The sequence below is a fragment of the Capricornis sumatraensis genome, chromosome 17 (assembly GCF_032405125.1).
Source record: "Capricornis sumatraensis isolate serow.1 chromosome 17, serow.2, whole genome shotgun sequence".
Lineage (NCBI taxonomy): Eukaryota > Metazoa > Chordata > Mammalia > Artiodactyla > Bovidae > Capricornis > Capricornis sumatraensis.
The window spans coordinates 33,344,826-33,363,011 of record NC_091085.1 but is presented as its reverse complement, the minus strand read 5'-3'; positions in this window follow the sequence as shown (position 1 = coordinate 33,363,011).

The window sequence follows — 18,186 nt, the reverse complement described above, 5'->3', positions numbered from 1 at the left end:
CAAAGAGTCAGACACGACTGAGCAACTAACACATACATGCTTGTATTCACTTGAAAAAAGAGTCTTTTAACTTATATTATCCAGTTTTCTTTTCAATAAATTGTCCATATTTCATGAGTTATATGAGATTATCAAATGTGTTAATGCATGCTACATGTCCCCTGCTGTTCCTGCCTTCAGTCTTTCCCAGCATCAGAGTGTTTTCCAATGAGTCAGTTTTTCACATCAGGTGGCCAAAGTATTAGAGTTCCATTAGAGAATAATTTATAAAATATATAATCTCAATAATCTGTGTTAACCAATCACATGCCATATTATTTAGATTTAAATTTTTCCCATAAATATTAGTTACAAAGATATTTCTTAAAGAGTATTATGTCTCAGACTTCCTTTGCTTTCATTATAAGAAATTCAGTATTACAAAATTAATACTTGCAGTTTTTAAAGGTGAACTCTTTCTAGATTTATTTAATCTATACCTGTCAGTTTCTTTATAAAGGTGTTCAAACATAGACCTTTTAAAATTCAAAATTTTAAGAAATATTTGAGTGTTTACTCTCTACTTCAGTTTTAAAAGACATTTACCATAACAACAGCACAATCTCTTTTGTATAGATGCTACCTCTGAATCTAAACCTCTTAGTAATTGGCAACAAATTCTTAACCAATGATACCAATTACCAATAATGATTTTATGTTCTATGTTTTTTTCTTTTATTTTTTCATCTTAAAAACTGTAAATTAAGTATGATTTTCATCAAATTTGACACAGAAGTTTTCGTTGTTATTAATATGTCAGTCTTCCACTTGTTAACCTGCCATGTTAAAGTGGTAATTGAAGGATTGAGAAAATGAAAGATCATCTCTGTAAGTACTTTAAGAAATTAATTAATTTTATTTGTAATATTTGACTCAGTAATACATGCCTTTTTTAAAGAAAATAGTTTTATGTGTTAGTTTTTATGTATATATACTTTCAGGTATCTAAATTTATCTCTTTACAAAAAGATAATTGCTATTGCTATAAGTCAGACTTTTTCACATCTTCAAAAAATGCTTTGGTCAAACAGAGTAATGGTAGGTAGGCAAACTATGCTATAATTGGCACCCTTGAACAGGTTGCAGTTAATTGCCAAAAAAAAAAGCATGCCCCATGCCATCAGTCTCTTGGTTTTTTTTTTTTTTTTTTCCACTTCATTTTATTACTCTCTTCTTTTTCTTGGTTTCTGGTAAAATATTTATTTTCGTTACATTATATGCTTTTCATCCATGTATCCATCTAAGGTAGAAAATACTGTAGAATGTCTTCCCAACTCCTGTTCAATAGCTGCTCTGAATTACCTTTCCCTTGGTGGGGCCCATGTGTGGGGTTAGTGCTGTCTCACACACTTACACTTTTCTTCTCCCACTGCTTATTTGTATGCCAAAAGTTGAATGTTTTATCCCTAAATACACTTGTCAGGCATAATTGTTACTGTAATCAGATAATTTAAATATTTATCATATAAAAGTAATATGCGAGTATAAAAGTTAAAAGACAGATTTATTAGAAAATAAAAGAGTGGTTCTAAAGGAAGTGATAAACATAAGCTAATAAAAATGCTGACAAATTGGACTTCTGAGTCAGACACCTGTAAGAGATTTTTTGAGGGGATTGAAGGGTGTGAGTATCTGTACATATATTACTTTTTTTAAATAGATTTTTAACTAGTTAATCCATTTTTAAAAAGCAACACTGAAAACCATAGGCTATATGTTATACAAAAATAAAGAATGCTAATAAATCAAATTTGACAGTACACTGAAAGGATCATACAAAATGAAGTGAAATTTATTCCAGAGATGCAAGCATGATTCAAAATTCCCAAATCAAGGAATGTGATACACCACATTAACACAATGAAGGATAAAATTTACATAGTCATACCAGCAGTTGCAGATAAAGTATTTGACAAAATTCAAAATCCATTTAAAATAAAAACTCTCAACAGAATGGGTATAGAGGGAATGTATTGTGCCTCAACATAATAGAAGCCATATATGACAAACCTACACTAACAACCCAATGATGAAAAAATGAAAACTTTTATTTTAGGACAGAAATAAGATGATGCATAGTCTACCACTTTTAATCAAAAGAGTACTGGAATCTCCAGAGCTATTAGGCAGTAAAATAAATAAAAAGCATTTTAGTGGTAAAGAAAGAAGTAAAATTGTTTCTGCTTCCAAATGACACAATATTATATATAGAAAACCCAAAGACTCCTCTGGAAACCTGTTAAAACTAATTTAAAAATTCATGAGATTAGTAGGACATAAATCAATATATAGAAATTATGTTCATTTCAAAATACTGACAACAAACTAAGAAAGAGAAATTTTAAAATTTCATTTACAATACTGTCAATAATAGGGCTTCTGGTTCAGGTGGCAGAGTAAAAGGATGTGCGTTCATCTCCTCCTGCAAGAGCATCAAAATCGCAGCTAGCTGTTGAACAACTGTTGACAGGAGGACACTGAAACCCACCAAGTAAAGATATCCAATATCCAAAGACAAAGAAGCTGCAAATGAGATGGTAGGAGGGGTGCAAACATGATAAAAATCGTATCTCATACCCCACGAGGGGGCAGCCCTCAATCTGGAGAACAGTAATACCAAAGAAGTTCCCCCATTATTGTGAGGGTGTTTGAGCCTTCCCAGCCTAGGGGCCTGGCAAAGGGACTAAGAATCTCCAGGGAATCTGACTTTGAAGATCAATGGGATTTGATTATAGGACTTCCACAGGAGTAGGGGAAACAGACTCCCCCTTTAGGGCACAGACAAAATCTTGTGCACAAGTCTGAGGGGAAAGGAGCAGTGATCCTATACGAGACTGCACCAGACCTACCTGCCAGTGTTGGAGGGTATCCTGTGGAGGTGTGAGTGGGCAGTGTCTCACTGTGGCAACAGGGCATTGGCAGCCGCAGCCCTGGAAGGCACTCTTTGGTGCAAATCCTCTTGGAGGTCACCATTAACCCTACCGTAGAGCCCATAGACTGGGTCACCTCAGGAGGAACAAGCACAACCCTACCCGCTAGAGCAAGATCTAGTTTTTCCCACCTTGTCCCTCCCATCAAAAAGCTTATAGAAGCCTCTCAGCCTCATCCACTAGAGAGTGGGAAGAAGAAACAAGAAGAACCACAATCCTGCAACAATTAGAATCAAAATCATATTAGAGAAAGTTGTGTTTATGTGTAAGTCACTCAGTCATGTCAGACTCTTTGCAACCCCATGGAATGTAGTTCACCAGGCTCCTCTGCCCATGGAATTCTCCAGGCAAGAATAATGGAGTGGGTTGCAGTTCCCTTCTCCAGGGGACCTTCCCTACCCAGAGATTGAATCTGGGTCTCTCACATTGTTGGTAGGTTCTCTACCATCTGAGCCACCAGGGAAACCCATAGAAAATTAGCCAGGATGAAAAAAGCAGAGGATTTTGTCCCAGATGAAGGGACTAGATAAAACCCAGAAAAACAGTTGGATGAAGTGGAGATGGGCAACTCCCAGAAAAAGAATTCAGAATGTGATAGTGAAGGTGTCCCAGGATCTCAGAAAAAGAATAGAGGTAAAGATTGAGAAGATGCAAGAAATGTTTACCAAAGACTTAAGAACTCAAGAACAAAGAAACAGAGATTAACAATACACTAGAAAGAATCAATAGCTGAATAACTGATGCAGAATGGTTAAGTGATCTGGAGGACAGAATGGTAGGAATTACTGCCACAGACAGAATATAGAAAAAAGAATGAAATAAAAAAAAAAAAGTCTAAGAGACCTCTGGGACAAAGTTTAAATGCTCCAACATTCACATTGTAGGGGTCCTAGAAGGAGGAAGGAGGAAGAAATGGCCTGAGAAAATAGTTGAAGACATAAAAGTTGAAAACTTCCCCTAAAATGGGAAAGGAAATAATCAACCAAGTCCAGGAAGCACAGACAGTCCCAGGTGGGATAATCCCAAGGAGGAACACCCCAAGACACACAGTAATCAAAATGATGAAAATTAAAGGTAAAATATTAAAAGCAACAAGGGAAAAACAACAAATAACATACAGGGAAACTCCCATTAGGTTATCAGCTAATTTTATAGAAATTCTATAAGCCAGAAGAGAACAGCATAATATGTTTAAAATGATGAAAGGGAAGAACCTGTAACCAAGAATACTCTGCCTACCATGACTACCATTCAGATTTGATGGAGAAATCAAAAGCTTTCCAGACAAGCAAAAGTTAAGAGAATTCAGCACCACCAAACCAGCTTTACAGCAAACATTGAAGGAACTTCTCTAGGCAGGAAACACAAGAGAAGGAAAAGACTTACACAAAATAAACCCAAAGCAATTAAGAAAATGGTAGGTAATAGGATCATGCTGCTAAGTCACTTCAATCGTGTCCGACTCTGTACAACCCCATAGATGAGAGCCCACCAGCGTCCCCCATCCCTGGGATTCTCCAGGCAAGAATACTGGAGTTGGTTGCTGTTTCCTTCTCCAATGCATGAAAGTGAAAAGTGAAAGTGAAGTGAAATCGCTCAGTCGTGTCCGACTCTTAGCGACCCCATGGACTTCAGCCTACCAAGCTCCTCCAACCATGGGATTTTCCAGGCAAGAGTACTGGAGTGGGGTGCCATATCAATAATTACTTTAACTGTAAATGGATTAAATGCACTCACTAAAAGGCATGGCCTGGCTAGGTGGATGAGAACATGTGCAGGTATGCTCTTCCACTTATCACATCATTGCTTAACTCCCCTCAAAATTGTATGTAATTATTTTATATTTTTAAGTTAATCATGTTTCCATAATGGCTTGCAATTATCATTATCTTTTATTTTTTTGTTTGGCTATTGTGAAAACTAATACATCTTTTACTATTGTGATTATGTAACTGTTATTTACTGAATACCATTGTATCATGATTGGTCAGCAGAAAGTAATAGAAAAACTTGTTATCATTTTTTAAAATCCAAATGCACAACATAATTATTTTGGAATTTTTTGTTAAACATACAAATGTTCAGGTATTGCTATTCTCCAAAGCACCAGATGTGTTTCTCATGAGCAGCCATGTTTAAAAACAACTGGACTATATGATGATCTTTTATCTAGTTTCTTTCACTTTTCTATTTCACATTCAATGCTTCAATTTCATTTAGTGTATAGTTTCCAATTTTTCTTTTTTTGTTTTCTCAAGCCTTTATCAAACATAGTAGAAAAGTATTTTTATGCATATATATACATATATAGTATGTATACTATATATTTTAGAAAATTTATGTTATTTTTGCTTAGCTAAAAAAAATTTATGACATTTTGATTCAACTTGCTTGACTTAGTATGAGTAGAATGCTAGATTTCTAATTTCAGCTCAATTCAGTCATTCAGTCATGTCCAGCAACTGACAAAATGGTGGAGTAGAAGGAGGTGTCTTCATCTTCTTCTGCCAGAACTCTAAAATTACAAATTGCTGCTGAACAACCATTGACAGGAGAATGTTGGATCCCACAAAAAAAGATACCCCACATCCAAGGGCAATGGAGAAGCCTCAGCAAGATGGTGGGAGGGGCAAAATCACCTTTAGAATCAAACCCCATACCTACCAGAGATGATCAGAGGGCTCAAACAAAGCCTTTTGTGCAACAGGAGACCTCACAGAGACTGAGCCAGGCATGCCTTTGAGTGTTTGAATGTCTCCTGTGGAGTTACGGGTAAGCAGTGGCCTGCCACAGGGGTAGGGGCTCTGGGTGCAGCATTCCTGGGTGTGGCATAAACCCTCATGGAGGAGGTCCACATTATCCCCACCATAGAGATGTCGAGCAGACAACCCACAAACTGCAGAACAATTATGCCAAACAAATTCGCACACTTAAGAAAGTTCTAGGACCTACATCAGATTTCTCAACCTGGGGATCTGGCAAAGAGACTGAGAACCCCCAGGGAATTTAACTTTGGAGGCCAGTGAGATTTGGTTACAGAACTTACACAGACTGAGGAAACAGAGTTTTGGAGGGCACAAACAAAACTTTGTATGCACCAGGACGCAGGAGAAAGGAGCAGTGACCCCACAAGAGACTGACCCAGACTTGCCTGTCCAGGAGTTTCCAGCGGAGGCATGGGTCAACAGTGGCCTGCCTCAGGTCAGGGGCATGGGGTGTGGCAGTGCATTCAAGGGGCCTTTTGAAGGAGTTCTCCACTGTCTTCATTACCTCCACCATAGTTTGGTCTCAGGTCAAATAACAGGGAAGGAACACAGCCCTGCCCATTAACAGAAAATTGGATTAAAGATGTACTGAGCATGACCCCTTCCATCAGAACAAGACAGTTGTTTCCCACAGTTTCCTCCACAGTCAATCTCTCCCATCAGGAAGCTTCCATAAGCCTCTTATCCTTCTCCATCAGAGAGCAGACAGAATGAAAACCACAGTCACAGAAAACTAATCAAACTGATCACATGGCCTGCAACCTTATCTAACTCAGTGAAACTATGAGCCATGCCATGTAAGGCCACCGAAGATGGACGGGTCATGGTAGAGAGTTCTGACAAAATGTGGTCCACTGGAGAAGGCACTGGCAAGCCACTTCAGTATTCGCGCCTTAAGAACCCAGGAGCAGTATGAAAAGGAAAAAAGATAGGACACTGAAAGATGAACTCCTCAGCTTGGTTGGTGCCCAGTATGCTACTGGAGAAGACTGGAGAAATAGCAACAGAAAGAATGAAGACACGGAGCCAAAGCTAAAACAACACCCAGTTGTGGATGTGACTGGTGCTGGAAGAAAAGTCTGATGCTTTAGAAAATCAATATTGCATAGGAACCTGGAATGTTAGTCCATGAGTCAAGGTAAATTGGAAGTGATTAAACAGGAGATGGCAAGAGTGAACATCAACATTTTAGGAATCAGTGAACGAAAATGGACTGGAATGGGCGAGTTTACCTCAGTGACCATTATATCTACTACTGCAGGCAAGAATCCCTTAGAGGTAATGGAGTAGCCATCATAGTCAGCAAAAGAGTCCAAAATGCAGTACTTGGGTGAAGTCTTAAAAATGACAGAATGATCTCTGTTTGTTTCCAAGGCAAATCATTCATTATCATAGTAATCCAAGTCTATGCCTCCACCAGTAATGCTGAAGAAGCTGAACGGTTCTTAGAAGATCTACAGGGCCTTCTAGAATTAACACCCAAAAAAGATGTCCTTTTCATATAAGGGACTGGAATGCAAAAGTAGGAAGTCAAGAGATACCTGGAGATTTCTAATTTATATTCAGCCAAAACTTTGATATATTTGCATGTATTTTTGCATCTAGAATTAAACTGCCAAAAGTGTAGAAAATTAATTATTTACTGATTTAAAAAATATTGAATGAGGTTAGGGAATTCTAAACCAATTCTGCAAATACAAAGTAATACTGTGTTGTAAAAAAAAAAAAAAAAAAGCAAATTAACAAGTGATACAGTATTAACTATTGATGTTCTTCAGGTGCTCAGTAGTGTCAGACTCTTTGCAACCCCATAGACTGCAGCACACCAGGCTCCCCTGTCCTTCACCAACTCCCAGAGCCTGTTCAAACTCATGTCCATCAAATCAGTGAGGCCATGCAACTATATTCTCCTCTGTCATCCCCTTCTCTTCCTGGCTTCAACCTTTCCCAGCATCAGGGTTTTTTTCTAATGAGTCAGCTCTTCCATCAGGTGGCCAAAGTATTGGAGCTTCAGCTTCAGAATCAGTCCTTCTAATGACTATTCAGGATTGATTTCCTTTAGGATTGACTGGTTTGATCTCTTTGCAGTCCAAAGTGCTCTCAAGTCTTCTCCAAAACCACAGTTCAAAAGCATCAATTCTTTGGCACTCAGCCTCCTTTTAGGACTAACTCTAACATCCACACATGACTACTAGAAAAAACATAGCTTTCATTATATGGATTTTCGTTGGCAATGTCTCTGCTTTTTAATATGCTGCCTAGGTTGGTCATAGCTTTTCTTCCAAGGAGCAAACGTCTTTCAATTTCAGGGCTGCAGTCATCATATGCAGTGATTTTGGAGCCCAAGAAAATAAAGTCTCTCACTGTTTTCATTGTTTCCCCATCTATTTGCCATGAAGCTATAGGACTGGATGCCATGATCTTAGTTTTCTGAATGTTGAGTTTTAAGCCAACGCTTTCACTCTCTTCTTTCACTTTCCTCATGAGTCTCTTTAGTTTCTCTTTACTTTCTTCGATAAGTGTGGTGTCATTTGCATATCTGAGGTTATTGATATATCTCCCAGCAATCTTGATTCCAGTGTGTGCTTCATCTAGCCAGAGTTTCTCATGATGTACTCTGCATATAAGTTAAATAAACAGGGTGACAATATACAGCCTTGATGTACTCCTTTCCCAGTTTGGAACCAGTCTATTGTCCCATCTCGGGTTCTAACTGTTGCTTCCTGACCTGCATGCTGTTTTCTCAGCAGGCAGGGAAGGTCATCTGGTATTCCTTTTTCTGGAAGAATTTCCCACAGTGTGTTGTGATCCACACAGTCAGTCAAATACTATATCATGGTCAATGATGCAGATGTAGATGTTTTTCTGGAATTCTCTTGTTTTTTCTGTGATCCAACAGATATTGGCAATTTGATCTCTGCTTCCTCTGCCTTTTTTAAAATCCAGGTTGAGCACCTGGAAGTTCTCAGTTCATGTATCGTGGAATCCTAGCTTGGAGAATTTTGAGCATTACTTTTGAGCATTGACTGTAGTACAGATTTTGTTCAAATTTCATAAAATTTTTGCTAGTATCCATTATTTGTTTTTATACCTTTTTCAAGACTCTACATTGTATTTAATTGCATTGAGCAGCCTCAGCTGAATGCAACAAATTCTGGTAGATCTCTTTTCTTTTTTGTTCTATTACAAATATCTTCAAATTTTCATTGTTATAGCATCTTAGATACACTCATCATTTAAAAGTGGACATTTCATTTCCAAATACATGGGATTTGTTTAAAGTATCATTAATATCAATTTCTTTTTTTGATACTAATTTCTCATTTAAATACTTTCTTCTCTGCAATCTCCTTCTGTTTTTTTTTTTTTTTTCTTTTTTTCTATCAACTTTTTTGAGGTTTTCAGTGACTAAGTCAAAGATCTCTCTTGGTAAATGTCACATTGTACTTGATAATATGTTGATTATTTTCAAATATCTTTTGATATGGATTTCTAAAATAATTCCACAGTGATAAGAGAACAGATTCTTTATAACTTAAATGCCATTAGAGTACGATATTCTTGCACCTTGTTTTATGTCCCTGGATATGTTCTGGTGTTTCCTACTTTACAGTCTATGAGAACTTAAATAGAATTTCTGTCCTGCTGTTGTGTGGAAATTGTATAAATTTTAATTATGTTGAATGAATTCACAGTGCTTTTCAGGTCTACTATATCCTTCTACTTCTCTGTATATTTATTATACTAATATTAATTTTTGAGAGTCTGATATTGAAACTCCAACTAAAAACATTAATTTATCTACTTAAAAAAGATAATTGTGATATATATATATTGAAGCTATATGTAACCTTGTTATATGTTTCCAAGTTTCCTATAAATGTGTTGTTATACTTTAATAATTTAAAACAAACGAAAGTTAAAAACATAGTATCAAAAAGAATGAAATATCTAGAGATAAATTTAATCAAGGATGTGAAAAATTTATACAGTGAAAACTATATGGTATTGATGAAGGAAATTAAGAGAAAAATAAAAAGATATTTGTTTCTCATGGATTGAAAGAAATAACCTTGTTAAACTGTACATAACACCCAAAGCAATTTATGGATTCAATGCAATTCCTATGAAGATTCCAATGGTATTTTTCACAGGAATAGGAAAAACAATTCTAAATTTGTATAAAATTGCAAAAACCTCTAATAGCTAAATTTACTGCTGATTAATTTCTGGGGGTAAAATCTCTGTTATCAGGTAGGTGTATGTTTAATCAAGAAATAAATTCTACTCCAAAATGGTTGTCAATATTTTACACTCACACAAAATATATGCAACTTCTAGTTTTCACACTTATTTGCCAGTAATGACTGTCTTTTTTGTTTAATGTTAGTTCTTTTGGTGGTGTGAAATAGAACTTACTGCATTTTTTCCATGCACTTTCATCTTATGTAATGATATTGAGGAACTTTTCACGTTTTCACAAGCCACTAGTATGTCTTGTATTGTGAAATATCTGCTTAAGAGTTTTGCATGAAGGTAGCAGGCTTCATGCCTTGAAGAAAGAAATGGCAACTCACTCCCAGTGTTTTTGCCTGGAGAATCCCAGGGATGGGGGAGCCTAGTGGGCTGCCACCTATGGAGTTGCACAGAGTCGGACACAACTGAAGTGACTTAGCAGCAGCAGCAGCAGCAGCAGGTTGTAAGAATACGTTGTCTATTCTGAACATCAATTATTTGCCATACATATAGGGAATAATTTGCTCTGACCTGTGGCTTAAAATTTCATTATTTTATGCTTTGCAGTTTAATTAGGAGAATAGTTATTACTGTGTTTTTTGTTTTTTTTACAATTTGAAGACTTGTGACATCCCCATGTTGAGCAAGTTTATCAGCAACATTTCCCCAACAGTATTTCTTCACTTCATGTCTCTGTGTCACATTTTGGTAATTCTCACATTTCAAACTTCTTTATTGCTATTGTACTTGTTATGGTGATTTTCTTAACATCTGTCTCCTACTACAGGTCTTATGGAAGCAATTGGAGTTACAACCTTTTTCCATTTTTTTCTTTTTTCAATTGAGATAATTCAGTTCCGTTTCCTATAATGACTGCACAAATTTACATTTCTACCAAGAGTGTACCAGAGTTCTCTTTTCTCCACATCCTCAACAATATTTACTATTTGTGGTGTTTGTGATGACAGCCATTTTGACAGGTGTGGGGCGATATCTCCCTGTGGTTTTGATTTGTATTTCCCTTGTATTTAGTGATGTTGAGCATCTTTTCATGAGCCTGTTGACCATCTGTATGTGGTCTTGGAAAGAATGTCTATTCAGGTCTTCTAGTGTTTTTTAAAATCAAGTTTGTTTTAGTTGTATTGGTTATTTTGAGTTGTTTATTTATTTTGGATATTAACTCTTTATTGATCATATCATTTGCAAATATTTTCTCCCATTCAGTGGGTTGTATTTTCATTTTGTTGTTGATTTGTTTTGCGGTGCAAAAGCTTTTAAGTTTAATTAGACCCCATTTGTTTATTTATGCTTTTGTTTCCTTTGCCTTAAGAAAGAGTTCCAAAAACATTGTCATGATTTATGTCAAATAGTGTTCTGCCTATGTTTTCTCCTAGGAGTTTGATGGCTTTCAGTCTTACATTATGTCTTTAATACATTTTGAGTCTGTTCTGTATATGATAAAGACTGATTTGTAAGAATTCTTTGCCTTCTTCTGGCTCTCCTGAAAGGTCTCAGAATCTGTTAGCCCTAACAGACCATGAGCAAGTAGTGTCTAACCAGTGGAGTGCCCTGTTTATGTACCAAACTATAGGGGCAGAAAAAATTGTTCCTTCTGCCCTTGTAGGTTCTTTGGCTTGACTAATAATTAGCTTGGCATAAGACAGATTAACAGAAGAAAAAGAAATTTAATTTTGTACATACAAGAGTCCCATAAAAATATGAGATGAAAAAGTGACAAAACCAGGAAAGTGTTTGTACCTTTTAGACAAGGAAATAATAAAGCTGTGAAGAATTGGCAAGACAAAGAAGTTTGTACTTAGTAAAGTGGTGAAGAAGTACCAAGGTTTGTTTATGCAGCCTTCCCAGCTCTAGATTCCTTGTCTCTGGTACAAAGGATGTGTTCTCCCCTCTTGGTACAGGGAAGGTAACTTCACATGGGAGATTTAGCTCCTGTTTTCAGGAAGAAAAAGGAAGATCAGAATATCTTTCTTGTATTATGTGTTTCTCAAGTACTTCAACTCAAAATATTCCAAAATGATATATTTGGGGTGACATATTCTGAACACCTACATCTAAAGTTCAATAAAGCCTTTGAGTTTAGCAACATATAGGCTATTAGAGTACATTTATTATGTATATGTGAGTCAGTCTTTCAGTGATTCACAGATTGAACTTTAGTTCCTAAATGTGAGCTCTTACTAGGGTCATGTTTTGAGTTAATGTTCTTCAATGAATATAAAGTTATAGAAATAAATTTTAGATATCTATACAGTGCTCATGCCTATAGTTAACAGTATGGTTGTGCAGTAAAAAATTTGCTGAGGATAGATTTTAGTTTTACCCCCCTCCTTCCCCCTACCCGCCCCCCACACACAAACACAAAGCAGAAGGACACAAGGAAACTTTCCAAGGCTTTATTACCTTAATAATGGTGAGAATATCACAAGTGTTTGTGTGTGTCCAAACTCATAAAACTGTATGCATTAAATATGTGCAGTTTTTGTATATCAATTTTGCTTCAGTGAGGCTGTAAAAAAAATGACTCAATGTGCATGTATTAAGACAGAGTAAAAAGTGTCATATTTATGTGTAACAAATAGGGTTCAGTTCAGTTCAGTCACCCAGTCGTGTCCGACTCTCTGCGACCCCATGAATCGCAGCACGCCAGGCCTCCCTGTCCATCACCAACTCCCGAAGTTCACTTGACTCGCATCCATCAAGTCAGTGATGACATCCAGCCATCTCATCCTCTGTCGTCCCCTTCTCCTCCTGCCCCCAATCCCTCCCAGCATCAGTCTTTTCCAATGAGTCAACGCTTCGCATGAGGTGGCCAAAGTACTGAAGTTTCAGCTTTAGCATCATTCCCTCCAAAGAAACCCAGGGCTGATCTCCTTCAGAATAGACCGGTTGGATCTCCTTGAAGTCCAAGGGACTCTCAAGCATCTTCTCCAACACCTCAGTTCAAAAGCATCAATTCTTCAGCGCTCAGCCTTCTTCACAGTCCAACTCTCACATCCATACATGACTATTGGAAAAACCATAGCCTTGACTAGACAGACCTTAGTCAAAAAAGTAATGTCTGTGCTTTTGAGTACGCTATCTAGGTTGGTCATAACTCTTCTTCCAAGGAGTAAGCATCTTTTAATTTCATGGCTGCAGTCACCATCTGGGGTGATTTTGGACCCCCCAAAAATAAAGTCTGACACTGTTTCCACTGTTTCCCCATTTATTTCCCATGAAGTGATAGGACCAGATGCCATGATCTTCATTTTCTGAATGTTGAGTTTAAGCCAACTTTTTCACTCTCCTCTTTCACTTTCATCAAGAGGCTTTTTAGTTCCTCTTCACTTTCTGCCATAAGGGTGGTGTCATATACATATCTGAGGTTATTGATATTTCTCCCAGCAATCTTGATTCCAACTTGTGTTTCTTCCAGTCCAGCATTTCTCATGATGTACTCTGCATAGAAGTTAAACAAGCAGAGTGACAATATACAGCCTTGATGTACTCCTTTTCCTATTTGGAACCAGTCTGTTGTTCCATGTCCAGTTCTAACTGTTGCTTCCTGACCTGCATACAGATTTCTCAAGAGGCAGGTCAGGTGGTCTGATATTCCCATCTCTCTCAGAATTTTCCACAGTTTAGTGTGATCCACACAGTCAAAGGCTTTGGCATAGTCAATAAGGCAGAAATAGATGTTTTTCTGGAACTCTCTTGCTTTTTCCATGATCCAGCGGATGTTGGCAATTTGATCTCTGCTTCCTCCGCCTTTCCTAAAACCAGCTTGAACATCAGGAAGTTCACGGTTGATGTATTGCTGAAGCCTGGCTTGGAAAATTTTGAGCATTACTTTACTAGCATGTGAGATGATTGCAATTGTGCGGTAGTTTGAGCATTCTTTGGCATTGCCTTTCTTTGGGATTGGAATGAAAACTGACCTTTTCCAGTCCTGTGGCCACTACTAAGTTTTCCAAATTTGCTGGCATATTGAGTGCAACACTTTCACAGCATCATCTTTCAGGATTTGAAACTGCTCAACTGGAATTCCATCACCCCTACTAGCTTTGTTCATAGTGATGCTTTCTAAGGCCCACTTGACTTCACATTCCAGGATGTCTGGCTCCTGGAGTGATCACACCATTGTGATTATCCGGTTCGTGAAGATCTTTTTTGTACAGTTCTTCTGTGTATTCTTGCCACCTCTTCTTAATATCTTCTGCTTCTGTTAGGTCCAGACCATTTCTGTCCTTTATCGAGCCTATCTTTGCAGGAAATGTTCCCTTGGTATCTCGAATTTTCTTGAAGAGATCTCTAGTCTTTCCCATTCTGTTCTTTTCCTCTATTTCTTTGCACTGTTAGTTTGAAATATTCTTTAATTTTAATAAATTGGCATATTACATGCATTGGCATATTACAGCATCAAGATAAACTTTTTTATTCAACTTTTCAACATAGTCCCCCTAATTAAACAAATTGTGTTGCACCAGAAATAACATGTATTTGGGGTCTTCCAGACATAGAAAGTACAGAAAAGATGACAATATAAAATAAACAGAACATGGAAGAACACACATTTTTTTCCCTCAAAATAGAAGAAACACAAATGTATAAATAAAAATATCTTTAAATGATATGGAAAATTTATGAATTAGAAGAAACATATTTCAGAGAGAACAAAATGGATAAAGGGTGTTATTTTAATTAGATTAATATTGGATTAATTAGATTAAGACTCTGATTAAGTCTTGCTTAGACTGAGAAACTAAAGATGAGCTGGTAAGAATGTGACATTATATTGACTGCAGGTGGGATGGAAGTCTGTACCAAAGAGTTCATTGAGCATGTGAGTAGTAAATAAATGGCTTCATAATGAGGATTTGTATTGATCCAGTTCTAGGAAAAATATGCAGGATTTGGATAAAGAAAGGGCAAGAAGGAGGGCTTCCAGATTGGATCAATAATGTTAGCAGCATCAATCTGCCACAGGTATTCTTAAATAAAAGTATTTTTTCTGCTTTCAATTTCATTTATCAAGTAATTTTCTACTCATCTAATGTTTATTTATTTATTTAGTTTAAATTTATTTATTTCAATTGGAGTCTAATTACTTTATTGTATTGGTTCTGCTCACCTAATGTTAAATTCTGCCAGTCATCTGATATCCTTCAAGTTGGTCACATTCACTTTTGATTCCCCCTTAACCCATCTGATAGCATCTTGATAGTATCTAACAATGTAAGTTTTAAAATCTGAGGCAACTTTACAGTAGTCAAGATGAAAGGCCAGTCAGGCAAATGCACTTCCCTTCTTTTTATGGGTTTGAAGTTATCTTTTGTCTAGAAAGATGTATTATTATACAAAGACCTATTTGGCAATTTGAGGTTCACTTTTATCTATGCAATTGTTCACTGGTATTCTTAGAATAGAAAAGGGAACCTTTTAAGAATAATAACATGCCAATTACCTTTAATTACTCTCTAGCTCTTTCATTAAAAAAAAAAAAAAACAGCAACTCACTCATTTTAGGTTTAGTTTGTGTCTGAATAGAACACTTCATATTTGAAACCGTTAATGGAATGGCTTTCCAATTTTCCACGATGTTCTTTTCTATTTAATGTATTCTCTAAATTTAACACATTATTTAAAGAGCTATCCATCTACCTGATCAACCTAAAAAGATGGAGAAACATCAAGTAAAGCTTATTGTCTATTTATATCTTATTCTGGTAATGTTTCCATTTTCAAGATCAAATAAATGTTGACTTTAAAATGTATATTTTAAAATCTAATTTATATAATACTTTTTATGGAAATACTTTTCTTATAGAATGAAGCAGTGATGTACGCAAAGTAGAGAGTAAAATTATAAACATTATTTGCCTGATTTAAATTCTTACACCATTAAGTAAAAAATTGTAACAAATATGAAAAAAAAGAGAGCTATGAAATTCAAAGGACTAGAAAGAAAGAGAAAATGAAGGATAAAACAAAATAACTGGATTTACCTTTGTTTTCAGAAATTTTGGAAATACTGAAACTTAGCTCAAAAGTTTTACATTATATATTTTATTTACTCCTAGATATACATAAATATTTATAAAGTTAGTAAGGTGGATTTGGATTTAAGAAGTGCATGTCTTTAAATGTAAAATACATGCTGTTTTATCAATATAGGAAATGAACAACAGCCTGCTTATAGTCAAGTATTCTGTTCACAAATTTTTTAATTAAAGAATAAAAAATTTGAATGCTTATTTTCTGAACTTAAACTGCTATAAAAAGTATACATGCTCAGTTGCTAAGTCATGTCCAACTCTTTGGGACCCCATGGACTGTAGCTTGCCAGTCTTCTCTGTCCATAGTATTCTCCATGCAAAAATACTTGAATGGGTTGTCATTTCCTCCTCCAGAAGGTCTTCCAGACAAGGAATCAAACTCTTAATCTCCTGTGTCCCTCCACTGGCAGGCAGATTCTTTGCCACTAAGCTATCTGTAAATATTGGGTTGCTTAAACAAAATACAAATCTATTTTTCACAGTTCTAGACACTAGGAAGTCTAAGGTAAAAGTGCCAGCAGATTTGGTTCCTAGGGAGAGCTCACTTCCTGTTTTGCAGACAGCCAACTTTTTTTTTTTTTTGGTACACTTTAATGTGGAGAGAGATTATCTCTTTCACACTTCCTTTATTAAAGGCACCAATCTTATTCATGTGGGTTCTACCATCATGACTTAATTCGCTCCTAATTGCTCTTCCTCATCTGGGGATTTGGACTACAATCTATGAATTTTGCAGGGACACAAAATCCAGCTCACAACACTTAAGTAGCAATTCAGTTCAGTTCAGTTGCTCAGTCTTGTCCGACTTTGCGACCCCATGAACTGCAGCATGCCAGGCCTCCCTGTCCATCACCAACTCCTGGAGTCCACCCAAACCCATGTCCATTGAGTTGGTGATGCCATCCAACCATCTCATCCTCTGTTGTCCCTTTCTCCTCCTGCCCTCAACCTTTCCCAGCATCAGGGTCTTTTCAAATGAGTCAGCTCTTCACATCAGGTGGCCAAAGTATTGGAGTTTCAGCTTTATCATCAGTCCTTCCAATGAACACCCAGGACTGATCTTCTTTAGGATGGACTGGTTGGATCTCTTTGCAGTCCAAGGGACTCTCAAGAGTCTTCTCCAACACCACAGTTCAAAACCTTCAATTCTTCTGCACTCAGCTTCCTTTAAAGTCCAACTCTCACATCTATACATGACTACTGGAAAAACCATAGCCTTGACTAGATGGACCTTTGTTGACAAAGTAATGTTTCTGCTTTTGAATATGCTATCTAGGTTGGTCATAAATTTCCTTCCAAGGAGTTAGTGTCCTTTAATTTCATGGCTGAATTGTCATCTGCAGTGATTTTGGAGCCCAAAAAAATGAAGTCAGCCACTGTTTCCACTGTTTCCCCATCTATTTGCCTTGAAGTGATGGGACTGGATGCCATGATCTTCGTTTTCTGAATGTTGAACTTTAAGCCAACTTTTTCACTCTCTTCTTTCACTTTCATCAAGAGACTCTGTAGTTCTTCTTCACTTTCTGCAATAAGGGTGGGGTCATCTACATATCTGAGATTATTGATATTTCTCCTGACAGTCTTGATTCCAGCTTGTGCTTCTTCCAGCTCAGAGTTTCTCATGATGTACTCTGCATATAACTTAAATAAGCAAGGTGATGATATACAGCCTTGACATACTCCTTTTCCTATTTGGAACCAGTCTGTTTTTCCATGTCCAGTCTAATTGTTTCTTCCTGACCTGCATACAGATTTCTCAAGAGGCAGGTCAAGTGGTCTGGTATTCGCATCTCTTTCAGAATTTTCCACAGTTTATTGTGATCCACACAGTCAAGGCTTTGTCATAGTCAATAAAGGAGAAATAGATGTTTTTCTGGAAGTCTTTTAGTTTTTCAATAATCCAGAGGATGTTGGCAATTTGATCTCTGGTTCCTCTGCCTTTTCTAAAACCAGCTTGAACATCTGGAAGTTGACTGTTCACATATTGCTTAAGCCTGACTTGAAGAATTTTGATCATTACTTTGCTAGTGTGTGAGATGAGTGCAATTGTGTGGTAGTTTGAGCATTCTTTGCCATAGTCTTTCTTTGGGATTGGAATGAAAACTGACCTTTTATGTTCCTCTATAGGAAAAATATAAAATATGATAGTAGTAGATACAT